The sequence below is a fragment of the Nuphar pumila genome, chromosome 6, assembly GCF_984573655.1.
Source record: "Nuphar pumila chromosome 6, dmNupPumi1.hap1.1, whole genome shotgun sequence".
NCBI classification, from domain to species: Eukaryota; Viridiplantae; Streptophyta; class Magnoliopsida; order Nymphaeales; family Nymphaeaceae; genus Nuphar; species Nuphar pumila.
The window spans coordinates 132463845-132486506 of record NC_143254.1 but is presented as its reverse complement, the minus strand read 5'-3'; the positions used below and the strand labels follow the sequence as shown (position 1 = coordinate 132486506).

The window sequence follows — 22662 nt, the reverse complement described above, 5'->3', positions numbered from 1 at the left end:
TTTAGGGACCTCTAGTTTGTGTCTTTATGGGGGGAGATAGGGGATTTTAAAAAATTGTGTATGATCAATTTTATATCCAAGACATCAAAGCGAAAGTTTTCTAGTCATTTTAGAGAGATGGAAGAACTTGTGTGTCCATTTCCCTTGCCATTACCATGTCATTATGGAGTGAGTTCTTCTCAAGTGACTGTAAATTATGGTTTCCTGAGACGTTTGAGAAATGGTGCCTACATAGTTAGCGGTACAACATTACCATGCACCTCTTTTGTATTTGCTCTGAATTGAAGATGAGCATATTATTGTGGTATCAATGCATGAGCTTTATTTATTCAGATGGGCTGCATTTTCAGGCTTACTCACAAAGTGAATTGAGTTACACACAGATGAGCATGCTTATGACTAGCAGTTTTCTCAGCTTGTTCAATCTTATCTTGGTGGTGCAAACACCGATTGAACACCAATTTTGCAATAAATTTTGGATGTACCCTCACAATTTTCAAGAACAAGTACTTAGCCAAACATGAACTAATGAGCAGGAAGTGTTAGTCAGCTATTGATAGGCAGCTTTGAAATATCTATCCAGTAAACTCTAGTTCTTTATCCTTTTTTCATAAGTAGCAATCTCTAACTTCCATGATCTTTTGTTCTTCCATATAATTTCAGTGGAAACAAGCAGAGTTGCCAGTCGAGGAAACGGGAGCGAGAAGCGATACAGGAAGCGGGAACCGAGGCACTTTCAAAATTTTAGGAAGCGGGAAGCAAGGCACTTTCAAAATTTTAGGAAGCGGGAAGCGTAGGACGACTTAGAAGCAAACCAGGAATTGTCTCGGAACCGACCTAGGGAGCAAACCGAAAGCGGCCTAAGAAGCGAGGAGGAAACAAAAAAAGAGAAAAAAAATAAAAAATAAAATAAAAACATTAAAAAAATGAAAAAAAGAGTGAAGTGAGCTTCCCCAAAATGGGAAGTGTGCTTCCCCTGCTTCCCAATTTTTTTTTGTGCTTCCTAACGCGTTTTGGAAGCGCAACGTTTCGCGCTTCTGAAACGCACTTCGGGGAAGCACGCTTCCCTACTCCATGTGACGCTTCCGGTAACTCTGGAAACAAGCATCTCACCACCCCCCACCCCCTTTTTAATTCCATAAGGAAAATTAGGGTTCATGCCCAAGTCTCCTTGCTCCCCTTCCAGTTTGATTCCTTGGTCATGTTTTCTCAAGTTGCTGCAAACACATACTGAAGGAGTCTAAGGGGCACCTGCTACGGACATAGAGATAATTTAGTTTGAGTAGTCATATTCCAGAATAAGCCTATATTTATTTAGTATAAAAATCAGGATATAGGACATGGCAGGATGAGAAAAGATAGTTCGGGAAATTGTTTAATCTCAATAGTTGGAGAAATGTAGTGTTTTTTGAAATTTAGCTTATATGGACTAATTTCCATATATAACTTCAAGCTTTTATTATGTTCCTATCAAAATCTGGAAAAGTACATTTTGCTTCTTTTTCATCATGTTTCTTGCTGTAAAATCATGAACAATCCGTCATTGATGAAATCATTTGCAACAGCAGTGATAGCAACCTCAGCTCCAGTAACAGACACAATGCAATTGCAGAGTAAGTTACAGTACAGTAAATGGCACAAGCACAGGAATACAACATGAGTGGAGATTATTAGACCCATTGTTAAGCCAAGGAGTAATATGCTTTCATAGTTCAACTTAAAGAAACAATAATCTAAAGTGGAGAAATCAAAACACAGATAGACGTGCTTACACCATTGCTATTTCAGTATATTTAAAGTTGCAAATAGAACAATAGCCAATCCAGCAATGCCTATGCATTTGCGGCATCGCATGATAAAACCAAAAAAAAAAATGACTCAAGCAATCCTCACTTGAACCACAGTTAGACACTGCACTGCATAAGTCAGAAAATGTAAAGAGTGAAAAATATACAAGAATGAGTTGGTGACTGACCTTTAATAAATCTACCTAGAAGCTTTTCACTTTTCCCATTAAGCCTGCCAGTTCCATAACAATCCACCGTGTCAATAAGATTTATCCCTTTACTAATCGCCAAATCAAACGTATCTTGCAGTCCCTGATCCATTGCTTCTTGATAACCCCAAAGAAGCTGGTTACCCCACGCCCAAGTTCCAAATCCCATAGGAGAAACAGACAATGGACCAATTTTCACCTGAAAAAAAAAAAACAAGCCTCTTATGGAAAACCACAACCAAAACGAAGCAAACCACAAGATAAAGAGAAGAAGAAATAGGAGAAGAGTACTCAGGCCTTCGTCCACGGGCGAAGGAGGTGGAAAAATCCACTAGCAAGATATGAGGAAATACAATGGCAAGATACAAAGCTCTCAAAACCCCAAACTCTCATACCCAACTCCCAGAAAGATGTGATTATACATATGACAAAGGGCATAAAACCCTAGCCGGTACAAAAGGAAAAACTACAAAACTAGACAGGAGCCCCCGCACCCTCGGAGAGGTTTGTAGTGGCTCCAATCTCAAGCCTAACGGCCCAATCCCTCCGCTACCACCGTAAACCTCATTGAAAACACCCATTGTATGGTCACCAAATTATTTTCCAGTGGGTCCAAAATTCAAGACACCCACAACACCCTAATATGATTCGGGTAGGAACACCAAAATGAACGATGGAGAAGCTTCTCAAGCAAACAACAAATGTTGTGTTTGAATCAACACACTTATAGGAGCAAGAACTGCAAACCAAATTGAGAATATGTAGACACCCAATTCAGAAAATCCCAAAAAACAGACAGAATCACCAACATAACTAAGAATTACATCATAAAGTGGAATTTTTTTCAAATAAGAGTGCAAATATGGATGTTTTCCTACCTACCCATCTAGGAAAAAGTGCTGGTTTATATAATGCACGGCGATTGCAAGAGAGAGAGAGAGAAAAAAAAGGGATGTGAGAGAAGAAACAGTGGGTGTGGGCATAGGAGCAAGAACTATAAACCAAATTGAGAATATGCAGGTACCCAATTCAGAAAATCTCAAAAACAAACACATAGAATCACCAAGATAACTTACAATTACATCATAGAGTGAATTTTTTTTTAAATAAGAGTGTAAATTGTTACTGTAGAAGATGCACCGAGCCCTAGATAGAGAGAGAAGAGAGAGAGAGACGGCTGCACAAGAAAAAGAGAACTCGATATTGTTATTAGGGCCTCTCTCTATGTTAAATAGAGAGAGGCTTAAAAGCATAATTATAATCAAGCCCCATTATAAAAGCAAAAATACAAATAGCATCTAATATAAAAGGACTTCACTTAAAACCACCTATTCTCAACACTCTCCCTCAAGCTGGAGCATAGATATCAATCATGCTCAGCTTGTCACAACATTTTGAGAAATTTGGTCTAGCAAGAGGTTTTGTAAACATATCTGCAACTTGGTCTTCCGACTTTAGAAATTTGGTAGTGATATGACCAACTTGAACCATATCCCTTACATAGTGGCAATCAACCTCAATGTGCTTTGTTCTCTCATGAAATACAGGATTGTTCGCTATATATGTTGCAACTTTGTTATCGCACATCATGGTCATGGGAGAGGAAACCTTCACCTGAAGATCAAGAAGAACAGTAGAAACCCACATCAATTCAGCAGTTGTTTGGGCCATAGCCCGATATTCTGATTCTGCACTCGACCTAGAAACCACATTTTGTTTCTTACTTCTTCAAGAGATCAAGTTGTCTCCCAGGAACACACAGAATCCTGTGGTAGATTTTCTATCCACTACAAATCCTGCATAGTCAGCATCAGAATAGGCCACTATCTCCAGAGTTCCACCTTTCCTGAACAATAACCCCTTTCCAGGAGAAGATTTTAGATATCTGAGAATCATAATAGCTGCATTCCAGTGTACCTCAGTTGGTTTGTCCATAAACTGACTAACTTTGCTTACTGCTAAAGCAATATTCGGCCTAGTCACAGTTACATACAGTAGTTTCCCTACTAGGGAGCGCTAGCTTTTGCTATCAACCAGTTTTGACCCTTCTTCAGACAACTGAACTTTATGGTCCATGGGAATATTTGTTGGTTTAGCTCCCAACATTCTCGTTTCCTTTAATAAGTCAAGAACATACTTCCGTTGAGACAAAACCATCCCTTCACGGCTCCTGGCAACTTCTATACACAGAAAATACCTGAGTGAACCAAGGTCTTTTGTAACAAAGTGTTTTTGAAGATGAGCCTTTGTGGCTTCAATAGCTTTCACATCATCTCCTATAAGAATGATGTCATCTACATATACCGCCATAACAACTATGCCAGAGCTAGTTTTCTTTATTAATAGTGTATGATTTGTTGCTGACCTATTAAAGCCAAAGCGTGACATCACTTCAAACAACTTTTGAAACCATGCACGAGGACTTTGTTTCAAGCCATAAATCGCCTTTTTCAATCTACACACCTTCTGACACTCCCCCTCAACCTCGAATCCTGGAGGTTGTTGCATGTAAACGGTCTCAGATAAGTCCCCATATAGAAATGCATTTTTCACATCTAATTGGTACAAGCTCCAACCATGTTGAACAGCTACTGAAAGAACAAGACGAATGGTACCCATCCGTGCAACAGGAGAAAAAGTTTCAAAGAAATCAATACCATATGTCTGAGTATACCCTTTGGCTACTAATCTGGCCTTGTACCTTTTAATAGAACCATCAGATTTGTACTTTATGGTATATACCCATTTACATCCAACAATGTCAGCATCTGCTGGGGAATCAACTAGATCCCATGTATGCTGAGATATTAAAGCATCCAATTCTTCTTGCATAGCCAGCTTCCAGCGAGTATCAAGCTCTGCCTGCTGATAGTTCAGAGGAATAGTTTCAGCAGATAAGGCTGAAATAAAAGATTTCATCTGATTTTCAATTCTAGCATCAGAGACAAAATGAGATATGGGATATAAGGTACATTGTTGTGTCCCCTTTCGTAGAGCAATAGGCATGTTATCATCATCATGAAGATCACTATTGTCAGTAGAACTTACCTCAGAAGAAGAAGAAGATGAAGGCACTTGCGGAGGTGGATCTCTACGCACATATACCAATGGAGGATTATGAAATCTGGAAAAGGATGAAGTTTGATTCGAGAATGAGGGCACGGATTCCAAAGGAAAAGGAGGTATAGGTAATGGACAAGACTCAGCTGGATCAACCTGCAGCGGGGAACCGGTACTAGAGTAATATGGAGTCGATTCCAAGAAAGATACATCTGCACTGACATACTCTCGGCGAGAAGTAGGATCATAACATCGATATCCCTTTTGATTTTTGGGATAACCTATAAATATGCATTTTGTAGCTTGAGCAGCTAATTTATCACGGTCAGGGCCAAGTTTGTGTACAAAACAAACACATCCAAATACTTTGGGCGAGAGAGAGAAGAGGGGGGTATTGGGTTTTAGGATATGAATTGGAATTTGAGCACCCACAGAAGATGAAGGCATGTGGTTGATCAGATAGCAAGCAGTTGTAATTGCATCACCCCAGTATAACGCAGGAACATTGGATTGAATCATAATGGTCCTGGCAACATCAAGTAGGTGACGATGTTTTCGCTCAGCCACCCCATTTTGTTGAGATAAATAGGCACAGGAAGTTTAGGGTTGGATGTCATTATCTTGGTAAAATTGTAACAGACCTTTTGATTTAAACTCGAGAGCATTATCAGTGCGAACAATCTTGACTCTAGATTCAAACTAAGTTTTTATTTCAAGAATTAAAGATTTGATAATACTTGGAACGTCAGATCGTTCCTTTATTAAAAACACTCATGAAAACTTAGAGAAATCATCAACAATAACTAAATAGTATCGACACTGAGTCCTAGTAGGAATCTTACTAGGACCCCATACATCTGCATGAAGAAGTTCAAAGACTTTATTACTAGACTGACTCTGACTCGAAGGGAACGAACTTCGATGATGCTTGCCCAACTGACATGCTTCACACTGAAATGATGTGGTGGAAGGAATTTGAGGAAAGACCGAACGGAGCTTTGACAATGAAGGATGACCAAAACGACGATGTCACTGAACAGGGCTGAATGAATGTTCCACTACAGCATGAACAGTACCCATTGGATGATGTAGGTAGTAAATTTTATTTTCTTCATAGCCTCCACCAATCTTCTTCCCCGTCAGCAAATCCTGAAAATGACAACCCATTGGATCAAATATTACTCTACGGTTTTGTTCTTTTATAAGGCAACTAACAGAGAGTAAACTTTGAGGAAATTTTGGAGCATGAAGAGCATTTTTCAACTGTAATGAGGAGGATATAGAAATATTACTTTGACCAACAACCGGGGAGGAGCTCCCATCAGCTAATGAGACTCCAAGCTGAGCCTTAATATCCTTTAGATCTGAAAAAACAAGTGAATTTCCACACAAATGTCTGGATGCACCAGAGTCAATAATCCACTTACTGTCAGTCGGATGAAGATGATTTCCGATAGAATAGGCAACACCAGCTACAGGAGGGGTGGAACTCAAAGGACGAAGAGCTATCAGCTCATCACATTCAGCACGACTGAAGGTGATACTACTGTCACTTGCAGAGATATTTTCCTGTGCCTTTGTTGCCTCGAGAGTAGTAACATTTGCTTTAGGAGCATATGACTTTGATGAAGAGAAGGTTGGTCGGCCATGCTTATCCCAGCAACGATCTTCTAAATGTCCAGATTTTCCACAGAATGTATATTGAAGCTTTCCTCTGCCTCCCACACCTCGTCCGCGACCTCGTCCTCTGATGTTCTGAAGATTTCCACGCCCATTACCAGATGAGACAACTAAGGCAAATGACTGAGTCACAGACTGAGAATGTAGAAGAGAAATCGCAAGTCTACTCAGATGATTATATGCCTCAGCAAGAGTAGGTACATCCGAACCAGTCAACATTTGGACTTTTGCAACAGAGAATTCTGAAGATAAACATGTAAGAAACCGAGCAACCATAGTTTGTTCTTGATGATCCTTTTGTTTCGAACAGCAGAGGGGTCTGTGAGCATTAAGTCTTTCAAAAGCAGCTTTTACGGAGGCATAGTACTGGGCCAAGGTTTGATCTCCCTGTTGTAAATTATATATTTCTTGTTCAACTTGCAGGATACGACTCACATTAGTCTCTTGTGAGTACGTATCTCGAAGATTGTCCCACATCTGTTTGGCTGTATTATCGTAAATTAAACCATTTGCAATATGGCGTTCGACACTATTCATAATCCATGACATAACTATGTCATTATCTTCATCCCAGGTAACATATTTTCCCACCTTTTCAGTGGGTTCGTCTTCCAACAAGATATGTTTTCTACGATGTCGCATAGTTAGTTTCATTCAACCTTACAGACGAGCCGTACGAAAATGGATTGGCAAATGCCTTATATTCTCCAATATTTTCCAATTTTGAATCACATTTCGAAGATTCAGCCATACTTCTGGTTCAACAAAAAAAAACTGGACAGACTCCAATCAACACAGGGAAAAGCGTGTATTACACTCACACACCAACCGATATGACAATCAGCAGTTGTTCACACATGAACAAAAAAAACCACGACAGTAGTGAACAGCAGCCCACAAACATGAAAAAAAAATTCAGCACGTCAGTGAATCACGACCAACATAACTTCTGCATACGCAGAACCTGTTTCATAACAGGGGCAGCTCCCCAGACATATACAGCTCGACAATCAGTCATTTTTCAATCACGAGCAACACCACTACGAGTTGGATTGTTGTTTCTCAAAAAAAACAGGAAGTCGCGGCATGAAATCACGATAAAAACAAACTCAGGGCCCAAAAATCAGGGTATCACGATTGAAATAAAAGCACTGATATCTTTCACACATTCACTGCAGATCAGAAAGCACAGAGAGTAACACACAGGAGCTAACGTGGTTCAGTGAAAATTGTACCCATGTCCACGATATCAAGATCTCACGCGATAAAAAAAAACTGGGCCCAAACATTTGCAGAATCAACAACAGCAATCAAACTCCCAGCGTAAGTAGTCACGAGAACTCACAGCGAAATTACAACCAACATTTTCAGAATCACCAACAGCAATCAAACTCCCAGCATAGGTAGTCACGAGAATCACGAGAACTCCCAGCATAGGTAGTCACGAGAACTCACCAACAGCAATCAAACATTTGCAGAATCACGGCAGGAACTACCAACTCGGCAGTAGGTAGTCACGAGAACAAAAAAAAACAACACCGAGGACCTACGAAACCCACAGCAAGCATCCACGACCAGCAGCACGCCCAGATCTGTCATCAGATCTTAAAAAAAAATTAATCGCTGACCTGATTGGAAAAATATTCATTGGATCGAAGTTTGATCACGATCAAGAAAGCCTCCACGATCGACTGTGCTTTGATCACACTCGATCACGCTCCCACGATCGACTAGGCTTTAATACCATGTAGAAGATGCATCGAGCCCTAGATAGAGAGAGAAGAGAGAAAGAGAGGGCTGCACAAAAAAAAGAGAACTCGATATCATTATTAGGGCCTCTCTCTATGTTAAATAGAGAGAGGCTTAAAAGCATAATTACAATCAAGCCCCATTATAAAAGCAAAAATACAAATAGCATCTAATATAAAAGGACTTCACTTAAAACCACCTATTCTCAACAGTTACAAAAACAGCGAGCAAGAAACAACCGAAGGAAATAAAACACAGCAAGAACACACAGATTTACATAGAAAAACCTCCCTTCAAATCCGAGAGAGAGTAAAAAACCACAGTCGCTCAGAGGAAAAAACTTTATTGTTTTTTCTCGACACATACAAAAGAGAAAGAAAAGAAAAAATTTATACAAGGCAAGGGCGACAACCCTAAACCTAAACAAATCGGGTCTGATCCATAAGACACCGGGTCTCAAACATAAGCCCCCAAAAAAAAATCTTCTTGGGGGCGCTGCCCCCCTAAGACCCCCGCCAGGGGCGGGCCCCCCAGGAACCGCGCGGGAGAAGCCCCCGACCTCTTACTGCAAGGGCAAAAACTCTGAATCAGGCTCCACAACTCATCATAAATATGGATGTTTTTCCACCTACCCATCTAAAAAAAGTGTTGTTTAACATAATGCACGGCGATTGGAAGAAAGGGAGAGAAGGGATGCGAGAGAAGAAACAATGGGTGGGAGGGAAGACGAGATCTGAAGCTGGGGGGCTGCAGGGAGCTCTCCTAAAACCCTCTGCATGTTAAGCGAGAGGAAGGGATGGCAATGGTCCATGCCATCTCCTTCTCTGCTGCAAAATTGGCGCCAATGGGAAGCCAGGGCCGAGAGCTTGTCTGTGATTTGGATGAGCCGCTCGTCTGGACCGTTGGATGTTTTTGACGAGTAGCTGAGCTTTTTTTTGAGTAATCTGCGAGAAGCCACTAACTTTATTAGCTATTTGGAAAAATAGAGTGTTAACGTTTAGCACCCTACTTTTGTAATGTTTCAAAAAGTATGCTTAAAATTTGCACTATTGCATTGTCAAATTGTTTCTGAATCGAATCGGTTTTCCCAAAAAAAAAAATTTTGCATCCGTCCGAAGCAAATGGTATTTCGCTCTACTTAAACAAATGATCTTTTAAATTCAAGCAATTTTTAAAATTAGAATATATAATACATATAGAAAGAGAGTAATGAACCAATGCTAAATGAGTTTTTCAAAGTTTTTTTGTTTTATTTTTAAATTCTGACCGTAGAGATGTGATCTATTTACTTAATTTTATAGGGATCAGCCCTTAAGTGTTCAATTCCGATACATGGGTGGGCTTTTACAAGGTTCTAAAATTAAACGGGGCAAAATCTTTCTAAATTTTTTAAGCTTCAAATGTCATTTTTTCCATTGAAAACACATGATCCAGGTATGGATTCCTCGTAAATCGACCATGCCAACATATTTATGGGGTCGAAACTGTGAAAAAACACTGAAAGGGCAGAAAAAACCATTTAGCACGTATCAATTTCGCACTTACCTACCTCTCTCTCTCTCTCTCTCTCTCTCTCTCTCTCTCTCTCTCTCTTATATATATATATATAGGTGTCAATTGGTCGGGTTTGTCTCGGACTCAACCCGTAATAATACCTTATAGGGTCAATGTTTGGTGATAAACAAAAAGCTCCAATTAGAATCCGGGCCAGACCTGAAAGGTCTAATTAGTATATGGAACCGAGTATGGTTTGTGAAATTTCATACCAGATCCGGGCCCGACCTGAGTTCAGACTATGATCCATAATTTTTTAATGTAAAAAAATAAAAGAATATTATTTTACCAGGTCTGGTTTATAGAATCCTTATAGGATCTGGGTATGGTTTCTCTTATGGTGACTATGAATCGGATCAGGATCCGGTACCATCATCTCAAATCAGGTCTAGGTTTGGTTTTACCTGGATCCGAACCAAACTCAACCCGTTGACACCCATATATATATAGTGATTGGTGGCAGTGAAATTCATAAGTACTAAATTTGTAGTCAAACATGTTGACCATCCATCGCATGCATTGATGGACGACTTTTTTCACTAAAGGGGCATTAATGGTGACAAAATTGTTGCCGCTAATGCTCTTGGCAAAAAAATGAGCATTAGCAGCGACAAAAATCGCTGCTAATGACCTTTAGCGATGATTTTTGTCGTTGCTAATGTTCGTTTGAGCATTAGCAGCGACAATTTTGTCGCTGCCGCTTCTCATTATTTTGATGCTATTTTTTTTTGTGCATGATCGTCCATCAACACGTGCGGACGACCAGCGCGATTGACCATCGATTTAGTACCTAAGCATTTTTTGCAGCGACCAATTCTTTTGCATATATATAGTAACCCATAACAATGGATGAGTATATATATATATATATATTCAACTATGCATTATGCATACACAATAAAATTAAGAAAAATAAATGAAGAACATGCAGATATTCGTCCTTCTAGTCTCTAAAGGCATATCCATGTTAAGATCATCATCTTCATTAACTACATGAAGTCGGGTCCCCTAGTAAACCAAACCGTGGCCTGGTTTGCAAGCCCATGCCTCGATTTTATCAGGTTTAGGTTGGGTTTTGACTCATGGCTGTCGGTTCCTAGCTTGGTGGACCTTGCTTAATATTCACAGGTTGGGTTGATCCCCACCACATGTTTTTGGTTCAAATTCATGAAACTAAACCTAATTGTATCGGAATGGAGCTCTAGTTTCAATTAGGACTTGGTCAAGACTAGACCCAACACAATTTTGAATATGAATCGGATCTTAGACAAATGTTGGACCCTCAAAGCTTGATTCAATATCCGACCTATACTAATCTGAGTTCAGCGACTTAATATTCTACTAATCTTGTCGTGACCCAACCGTTAACCAAGTCAAAATTAACCTAAACTTAAACCAAACTTCTAAATGGGTTTACACCAACCCAAATGTTATCTAAACCCTACAAATACCCAAATACCCATGCACACCTATCTATTACTTAAACAACCCTTAAAGTATCTTTTTGACTTGGGTGGAACCATTTTAGATTTGATCAGTTTTATATGGATCCATAAGCCCTTACAATTGGATTTTTCTACTTTGACTCAAATATTATAAGTGAGTCCATTTAGTATTCTTCTACACCAATCACCAAGGAGCAACATGCTCTCTTTATTTGGATCATTGGAAAAATCGATTCTGTCATCCTCAATTTCTCTAGATCAGTGCATCAATCCACACTCGTTAGAGATTGCATCACTGTTGTCGTTCTTAGAAGTCGAGTGAAACTGAAAGAAATGAAAGCAGACCAGACTTGAGGCCGAGTCTTTTTTCCAACCCCAGGAGAATGATGCAAGAGTAGAGCAGCATGTTGACCGAGTCTAAGAGCAACATGTAGTGTGAGTCCTAAAGATTCATTTGGATCTAGTTCAACTTGGGGGTTTTATTTGAAACTTTTTAATGTAATTGATCTATCTCATATCCAAAATATGCTTAGGTTTATCATGTTTTCCTATAAATACTCAGGGGTTTCTCAATTAAGTTGATGATTGAGATTATGAGTAATTTTTTTATTTTTTTATTTGTTATTTGTTTATTTTTCATTGATTGTTTTTGTTCGCGAGTTTTTAGGCTTGCATCATGTTTGAAGAAAAGAAAATTTTAAAAATAAAAATATCTGAAACACATGTTGACGTAGCATAAGTGATGACGGCTAAAGGAGATTTTTGTTTTTTATCTTTTTTGTTAGAGGTAAGATGAAGATGACATAAATTTTATCTGACACGCGCATTCTTCAGTAACCGAGCAATCAGTTGCATATCTGACTTATTCTTCATACCATAATCAAAAGATAAAACCAATCTTGACAGAGAGGAGAAAGGAACATTGCCTTTCTCATCATGGATGAATGAACAAAGTGAAACCTGTTCACAAAAAACAAAAAAACCATGATCCATCATGAAAGAGAAAAAGCAAAACAAAAGGAAAAGAAGAACCCATGAAAAAGAAAATCAAAGAAAACATATATATGGTGAAAAAAACATAATGTCACCATGAAAGAGAAAAAAACAAAACAAGAGGAAGAACCCATAAAATAGGAATCAGGCATATAGTGATATTGAGTAGAGAAAATGGTAGAAGAGAAATTGTATCTCACCTCATACAATTCGTGTATTGTCTAGCTCATACTCATAACATGAGCAAATTGACTGAGCTATGTCACAGGGATTCGGCTAGCAGGGTGCCGCACCCGCGTCGACGCGACTCGACGCGGGTGCGTGTGCGGGTGCGGCACCGGGTGCGGTCAACCCTATCTTGGGTGCATTGACCGCACCCAGGATCATTTAGGTCCATTCTTGTTTTGGATTTTTTTTTTTTAAAAAAAAATTTGCCCAAATGGGCTGCGAATTTTTTTAAAAAAAAAGTAATGTTGACAGCAGCTGTCTGTCAGATGTTGACAGCAGCAGCAGCTGTCAGAACAGCTGCAGCAGTCTGCTGACAGCAGCTGTCTGTCAGCTGCTGACAGACAGCTGCTGACCGCCTTTATATATATATATATATATATATATATATATTTACATTTTTGCCCCTGCCGCACCCCCGCACTCGGGTTTTTTGGAAGTGCCGAATCCCCGCACCCGCGCCCGCACCCGCACCCATGTGACATAGTGACTGAGAAATCTGATTGATGCAAAACAAAATTCCCCATGAGGACAAGATTAATGACAGGAACAGAAATGTCCTCATGAGAAAGAGGACGTGATTCTCAGCATCTTAGCTCACGTCTCAACCAAGAACTCAAAGCTCCTAAACAGGAGAGCACACGTGCATACAGTAGTAGGAGTTGAGACCAGAGTTATCGGAAGCTTATTAGGTAGGTGGGAAGCGCGCTTTTTGGAAACTCGCTTCGAAAGAGTGATACTCCTCGCTTCTGAAACTTCATGGGAATCTCAATTCCCCTATGCTTCTTCTATGCTTTGCACACACATGCTATATGTTTCCTATATGTTTTTATCATGTTTCATATCATGCTTTTCATGTATTTCCTCCCATGCTTTCACTCACTTCCCATGTACTTTCTCTAAATTGTTAAACATCATTGTTAGATATTGAGATTATGAGTAATTTTTTTATTTTTTATTTGTTATTTGTTTATTTTTCATTGATTGTTTTTGTTCGCGAGTTTTTAGGCTTGCATCATGTTTGAAGAAAAGAAAATTTTAAAAATAAAAATATCTGAAACATATGTTCACGTAGCATAAGTGATGACGGCTAAAGGAGATTTTTGTTTTTTATCTTTTTTGTTAGAGGTAACATGAAGATGACATAAATTTTATCTGACACGTGCATTCTTCAGTAACCGAGCAATCAGTTGCATATCTGACTTATTCTTCATACCATAATCAAAAGATAAAACCAATCTTGGCAGAGAGGAGAAAGGAACATTGCCTTTCTCATCATGGATGAATGAACAAAGTGAAACCTGTTCACAAAAAACAAAAAAACCATGATCCATCATGAAAGAGAAAAAGCAAAACAAAAGGAAAAGAAGAACCCATGAAAAAGAAAATCAAAGAAAACATATATATGGTGAAAAAAACATAATGTCACCATGAAAGAGAAAAAAACAAAACAAGAGGAAGAACCCATAAAATAGGAATCAGGCATATAGTGATATTGAGTAGAGAAAATGGTAGAAGAGAAATTGTATCTCACCTCATACAATTCGTGTATTGTCTAGCTCATACTCATAACATGAGCAAATTGACTGAGAAATCTGATTGATGCAAAACAAAATTCCCCATGAGGACAAGATTAATGACAGGAACAGAAATGTCCTCATGAGTCAGAGGACCTGATTCTCAGCATCTTAGCTCACGTCTCAACCAAGAACTCAAAGCTCCTAAACAGGAGAGCACACATGCATACAGTAGTAGGAGTTGAGACCAGAGTCATCGAAAGCTTATTAGGTAGGTGGGAAGCGCGCTTTTTGGAAACTCGCTTCGGAAGAGTGATACTCCTCGCTTCTGAAACTTCATGGGAATCTCAATTCCCCTACGCTTCTTCTATGCTTTGCACACACATGGTATATGTTTCCTATATGTTTTTATCATGTTTCATATCATGCTTTTCATGTATTTCCTTCCATGCTTTCACTCACTTCCCATGTACTTTCTCTAAATTGTTAAACATCATTGTTAGATTTTAACAAAAAATTAAATCTTTTACTGAAAAATCATGAAATATAAAATAATCAATTTTATTTTAGGTTTTATTTGATTCTTAACTCCGCCTGTGTAGTTATACACTGCCGGTCCCAAGCCCGAATAAAGGAGGAGGGTTGCGGTAGGCCTGTGACAGCCAGCATAAAAACTTTGTCATATCCTATGAAAATGAACCAATATGAGAATTTCGTTGGGGCGTTCCCTACTGAGCGACGCGCTATACTCTCTAGGCCCGGAGGCAGTGATAAATGTGCAAGGGTTGCTAGGTCGTCGCCCAGAAGCGACGCGTCACACCGGCGCCCGGGTGTGGTGTCAAATAGGCAAGGGTTCCCTCACTTTGTTGGACGGGTGGGGGTAAAGATGTTAGTCCAAGACCATAAAATTAGGTTAGCCACTTGGAACATAGGGTCTTTAACTGGTAAGTTGGTAGAGTTAGTAGATGTTATGTGTAGGAGAAAGATTGATATTTTATGTCTTCAAGAGACCAAATGGGTAGGTGAGAAAGCTAAAGTGATAGAACCTTGGGGATATAAGATTTGGTATACAGGAATAAATAGGAATAGGAATAGGAATGGAGTAGGGATTGTTATGAGTCGTCAGTTTATAGATAATGTAGTTGAGGTCCGTAGGAAGGGTGATAGAATTTTACTTATTAAATTAGTATTAGGTACGGATATTATTAATATTATTAGTGTTTATGCACCTCAAGTAGGTTTAGATGATTCAATTAAGCATCAATTTTGGGAAGATTTAGATGGAGTAGTACAAGAGACATCTTATGGAGAAAAGTTTTTCATCGGCGGTGACCTTAATGGACATGTAGGCATTAGTAGGGATGGATTTGAGAATATCCATGGAGGCTATGGTATAGGAGAAAGAAATGAAAGTGGAGAAAGGATTTTAGATTTTTGTTTGTCCTATGATATGATCTTAGCAAACACTTGGTTTAGGAAGAGGGAGTCTCACTTAGTAACATTTAAAAGTGGGGTTAATACGAGTCAGATAGATTTTTTCCTACTTAGAAAGAGAGATAGGGGTTGTTGCATCGATTGTAAGGTTATACCAGGAGAAAGTGTAGCTACACAACATAGAGTCTTAATTTTAGATCTTAGAATTAGACAATGCCGCAAAAGGGATAGACATAGGATAGATCCTAGAATTAAGTGGTGGGCACTGAAAAGGAGCTAAACAAGGAATGTTTGTAGAGCAGGTAGTTAAGGAAGTTGATTGGTGTCTCGAGGAGGATTCAGAATCAATGTGGAATAAGATAGCGGGTGGTATGAAAAAAGTAGCTAAGGAGGTATTGGGTGAGTCTAAAGGCGGTGCACCACTAGGTAAGGATACATCGTGGTGGAACGAGGATGTCAAATTAGCTATTAAGGTTAAAAGAGAGTGTTATAGAAATCTAAGTAAGAGTCGTGATAATGAGAATTTGAAGAAGTATATGATAGCAAAGAAGGAAGCTAAAAAAGTTGTTCGAAACGCGAGGGCTAAGGTATATAAGGAGGTTTATGACAAGTTGGATACCAAAGAAGGCGAGAAGGATATTTATAGGCTTGCAAAGATGAGAGATAGGAAATCGAAGGATTTGGGTATGGTTAGATGTATCAAAGATGAAACGCAAAGGGTTTTAGTCAAAGATGAGGAGATTAAGGAGAGATGGAAAGATTATTTTGATAAGCTATTTAATGATAGTCATGCTCAAGATCTTGGAGACTTCTCCATTCCTTTTCATGAGATAAATCGTGACTTCATGCGCAAGATTCAAAAGAAAGAGATTGCAGAGGCTTTGAAGAAAATGAAATCAAGAAGGGCAGTTGGCCCAGATGGTATACCTATCGAGGCTTGGAAATGCTTGGGAGAGAAAGGTTTAGAATGGTTGACAAATCTTTTTAACTTGATTTGGCGAACAAATAAGATGCCTAATGAGTGGAGGAAGAGTACTTTGGTGCCTTTATATAAGAATAAGGGTGATATACAAGATTGCACAAACTATCGTGGTATAAAACTCATGAGTCATACTATGAAACTTTGGGAGAGGGTGATTGAGTCTAGGTTGAGGAAGGTTGTCATGATATCGGAGAATCAATTTGGTTTTATGCCTGGAAGATCAACTATGGAAGCTATACATCTTCTTAGACAACTTATTGAAAGATATAGAGAGAGGAACAAAGATTTGCATATGGTTTTTATTGATTTAGAGAAGGCATACGATAGAGTACCTAGGGACGTTCTCTGGTGGACAATGATGAAGAAAGGTGTTTCTCTCAAGTACATTAGTATAATTAAAGATATGTCTGAAGGAGTAGTAACCAATGTCCGCACTTGTGGAGGGGTGACAACCAATTTTCCGATAACGGTTGGGTTACATCAAGGATCTGCTTTAAGCCCTTTCCTATTTGCGATAGTGATGGATGAACTTACGAGATCAATTCAAGAAAATGTACCGTGGTGTATGTTGTTTGCTGATGATATTGTTTTGATTGATGAGTCTAGAGCTGGGGTTAATGCTAAGTTAGAATTATGGAGACAGACATTGGAAGCTAGAGGTTTTAAGTTGAGTAAGAGTAAGACTGAATATATGGAATGTCGGTTTAGTAAGCAACGAAGTAGTGATGGGAGTGTAGTGAAGCTTGGTGAGCAAGATATACCGGTGAATGATTATTTCAAATATTTGGGATCCATCATTCAAAAGTATGGAGAAATTGATGGAGATGTAAATCATAGGATAAAGGTTGGGTGGATGAAATGGAAAAGTGCTACTGGAGTGTTGTGCGATCGTAGAATGCCATTGCGGTTGAAGGGAATGTTTTAGAGGATGACTATTAGGCCCACTTTACTATATGGTACAGAATGTTGGGCTGCCAAGAGACATCATATTCAAAAAATGAGTGTAGCTGAGATGCGTATGCTTAGATGGATGTGTGGAAATACAATAAAAGATAAGATTTGGAACCAGGAGATACGTAAGAAGGTAAGTGTTGCACCCATTGAAAATAAGATGCGAGAGAATCATTTACGGTGGTTTGGACATATTCGGCGAAGGCCTAATGATGCTCCAGTTAGAAGGTTGGAGAAATGGGAAAATATATTAGTTAAAAGAGGTCGGGGTAGGCCTAGGAAGACTTGGATGGAGATGATAGGAAAGGATATGAATGCTTTGAACCTCACCGAGGACATGGCGTTGGATAGAAATGATTGGAGGAAAAGGATTCATGTGGAAGACCCAAAATGAATTTCTTTTTTGGTTCATATCGCTGACCCCAATTGTTTTGGGATGAAGGCGTAGTTGTTGTTGTTGTTGTTGTTGTATTTGATTCTTGTTCGATTCCTGTTCAGTTACCATATTGCTTCATTTTTTATTTATATTTTGCTTTCAAATTGATACTTTGCTTCCCGCTTTCTATAAATTTCAAAATGCCTCGCTTCTTGCTTCCGCTTCCAGTATTGTTTCCCGCTTTCACTTCCTAGTTTGACAACCTTGGTTGAGACTGCTTCCATCAATGTGGGTGGCAAATAGCTCCACAAATAACTGCTGAAATTGCTTTGAATGACGGGAATTTGAGTTTTAGGAACTTGAAGTGCTATGAATTTAAAAGGTCTCACTACTGTGTCCAGAAAAATAATGGTTTTACTTCTCAGCAGCAATTGCCCTCATAGTTTATGGAAAAGGTACCTAATGGCCAGCAATGGTATTTTGTTAGTGAAAAATAAATAAAAAAAAACGTGGCACAAGAGGCATACCTGTGGAAAAACTACAATCCAGTTAGTGCACACCTTGCTGATTCACGTTTATGCACATTAAGAAATCCAATCATACGACGAACCAAGGCAGTGTATGCAAGACAAGCACTATTTCAAACCTCCCATTGTGGTGAAGAAAATGCACATATGGCAACAATCAAAGCCTCAACATAGAAGCCTGATGTATCAGTTGCAAGATTTGTGTTATTGAATGCAACTCTAAGGATATTGAATGCATGAAACTTGGGGATCACACCCTCATCTCAGATCTTGGAGATTTGCTCACATTCCTCCGATCCTCCAAGTGGAGAAGAAACTTGGTCTGCCATGCAACATGCTTTCTATTGCAATTTGTTAAATATTAGAAAATTTCATTATTTTAAGTGAATTTTTGTTGTCATGCATCCATTCTTGTTTCTTTTTTCCTAATACTTTTAATTTTCTGTTATTTTTGTTGGATTCATGCTAACATGGTAGCAAACCTAATTCACAATTTTCTAACATTAACAATAGTTAAATAGTTTTTTTATTAATTGTCTATATTGTAATTAGTTTCTGTCCACATTTTAGGTTAGCAAAAGCCTGCATCAAGTGAAACCTAGGAATCAAATGACCAGGTGAAGACTGAGATGCTAGGATCAGTTGATAGAATGTAAGGTTTTTATCTTTTGCAAGATATTGCGTGATCATGTTGATGATTCATAGCAAATTCAATCAAAAGACTGTGATGTTGTTAAGACCAGCCATGCACTTTGATATGTAATGATTTTTATGGTAAAACACTTTTAGTGAAACACTAAAAAGTTTGGTCCTTATAGATTCAGAAATGGATATATGTAGTGATCGGTGGAGAGATCGCAAAGATCGTGAACTTTGCTTATATTTTTGCTTAAGCATGATTATTGTAAGCAATCGATCTATTTCCTTTTACACTGTTCACTATAAGCTTTTCCCTTTTCTTCTTCCTCTTCTTTGTTGCTTCTTTTTTGTTGTATTTTCTTATCTTATTTTTAAGTTCTTCCTTTTTGCCCCTAAACTCATATTGCTAAATCCGTTATTGGGAATGTGCAATTCAAATTTCATGACTAGCATAGTATTTTCATACCTGATAACTATCCTTAAATTGAGAAATTGAGTTTTCAAAATTATAAGATTGTTCTTTTACACTGAGAACAAGAAGGAAAAGGATAAGCATAGCGTTCTTTCATTGTTATCTAATTCTTTTTTACCAAATTATCATTATACATGGTTGTTGTTTTTCTTCTTTTTCAAAATACATTTTGTGTTTGGGTGATTTCATGTTCTTGACAAAGAGAAAACTTCATTAACAAACATAAAAGGGTATGATGGTGGTCAATTTGAACTGCCATGAGAGAGAGAGAGAGAGAGAGAGTTTCAACCTGACACTAAATTTAGCACAAATGTGATTGCAAGTGGATTGTATTTTCCCTTCTTGCAGTGAGTTGCTCTTGATTGTTGTCTTTGATATGCTCTGAACTTGCAGGAGATGAGCAGTCACCACATTTATTGTTTGTTATGCACTGACCTCATTCATTTCTGATTATGTTAGTGGAGGGCTTTATTCATGAAATGGTGGTATGTTTATTCATTAATAAGCTTTTCTTTTTCATCTCTCAAAGTAACATAGCAATATAAGCTGAAATATGTTTTGTCTTGGGCTCTTTAAAGTGAACTTGTATATGTGTGCTTGTTTGTGTTGGTCATACATTATATTTATTGTGTAAGATCTTATATTATGTTCCATATCTGCAGCTTCTAACCTATTTATTTTTCAAATCCTATAGAGGAAAAATTGGATCAAATTGATGATCCTCACAGCCTCTCCCTTCCCATTTATGTGCTTTGGCATCAATTTCATCAACACCATTGCTATATTTTATGGATCTTTGGTTGCTATCCTTTTTGGAGTGATGGTTGTTGCATTTATTATCTGGGCTTTCATTTTGTTTCCTCTTGCATTTCTTGGTACAATTGTTGGAAGGAACAGGAGTGGGGTAGAGATGAATTTTGTTTTCACATCCTTTTGGAATTACAAGGTATAAATTGTTCTTAGATTCGCTAGCTTTTATTCGAGTTCCAGGTCTGCCTTCTCTGTTTGAATATAACTTTTACTTCTTGCGCAGGTGTACTACGTATATGGTTTCATGTTGCTGGTGTTTCTGATCCTTATCATTGTGGCAGTCTGTGTCACAATTGAAGCCATATATTTCTTGTTGAATGCTGAAAATTATCATTGGTAATAGACTTCATTCTTCTCTGCAGCATCAAAGGCCATCTATCTATACATGTATTCAGTGTATTACTATTACATGAAAACTAAGATGTCAGACTTCTTTCATACCAGCTTCCACTTTGGATATATGCTTATGTTCCGTGTTGGTTTGGGAATCCTTTGTGGTAAGTTGTGTGATTTCAGTTTCCATTTCCTATTAGAGTGGAGTGGCCTAATCTTTGATGATTAATACAGGGGCTGTTGGCTATCTTGGATCAACTTTGTTTGTGAGGATGATCTATAGAAACATCAAATGTGACTAGGGTGTCGCTGATATGATAACGGCTTGTGATTAGTGGGTCATGAGGTGAGCTTGTGTGTGGATCAGATTCGGGAATCATTGGATTTTGGAAGATGTATATCATAGTAGTGCTAAGGTAAATGAGAAATTTCAGAAAAAAGCATATGCAATGACTGCCACATGGAAATAGCCCAACATGGAGGCTTGTCTTTCATCTTATTCATGGCAGAGTCCGGTTCAAGCTCCATCGGAGTATTAAGAAACAAAAAACTGACTAGGGGCTATGAAAGCTACATGTTTTCTTCTTTTGAATATTAAGGATTCTTCTATTATGTATATGTTTATAATATGAAATATATATATAGAGAGAGAGAGAGAGTGTGTGTTCTGAAGACTGAAATATATGTTCTATATATAGGAATGGTTGGAGTAAAAATGTTCCTAAATGTTATGTAAAAAAGGAAATTCAAGAACAGTCACAAGAACCTGAACCTAAATGTTACCTCAAAGCGTAGTTGGGGTTGTTTTGGGGTTTAGGAACGGTCAGATCTGACTGTTCCTATAATGTAATAAGAACAAGCACTTAGTTGTTAGCTACGGTGAGTAGGAACTCGAGCACAATCATTCCTAATACTTTTAGGAACATGAATGTTAATGTTTAAGAACAGTTTTGGCCATTCCTATTGATATATATTTATATAAAGAAGGGAGTAGCTGTCTACTGCTCCCGCAAAGAAGGGGGATTTACAAGTTGTTTTTCTCAAATCTGACTACACACACGATCAATTTGCTAAGAAATGACATGTGGATTATTTTTTATAAAAAAAAATATGATTTTTTAAGTTTTGAATATTTTCATATTTATAAAAAATTTACACCATCAATTTTCAAACCTTATAAAAAACAGAGTTGCCAATCGAGGAAGCGGGAGCGGGAAGCGAAAGTGGGAAATCAGGCACTTCTAAAATTTTAGGAAGCGGGAAGCGCAGGACGACTTAGAAGCAAACCAGGAAGCGTCTCAAAAGCGACCTAGGAAGCGAACCGAAAGTGACCTAAGAAGCGAAGAAGGAAGCGACCTAGGATTCGAGTGAGAAGCAAATAAGAATCGAAAGGGAAGCAAAAATATAATTACATATTTTTTATTTATCAAAAAATAAGATTTATGTTATCATTGAAAAAATAAAACAAGAGTATCTAAGACAATAAATAATACATGTTGCAATTATCTAACAAATGCACCATGTTGCAACTTTCAAGCATTTAATAAATAATACATCCAGAAAAAATCATAATTCACATTCCTGTTGCAACCATTTAACAAATGCATGCAAGCATTTAATAAATAATGCATTAAGAAAACTAATAAATTTGATTAAAAAGCATACAATTTCAATGAAAAAATCAAATAACTTGTTATTTGATGTTGTGAATCTTTTGATCTCTGCAACATAGAAAATGAGAAATCAATAAACTCAAAGATTACATAAAGATATAGTTAAATTTTTAAGTCATAAAGTTCTAAACTGTAAACTTAAAATTAACATAATTCACTATTTCACTTCATCATGCAAGCTTCAAAACAAAAATACATATCAAAACAACAAAATATTACAAGACCATGACAAAAAAAATAACATAA

General features: G+C 38.0%; 1 pseudogene; it reads left to right on the top strand.

The window, feature by feature from the left end:
* The first annotated feature begins 9281 nt into the window (after positions 1-9281).
* Positions 9282-21045, top strand: LOC149836299 (transmembrane 9 superfamily member 1-like; annotated as a pseudogene).
* Positions 21046-22662: the final 1617 nt, after the last annotated feature.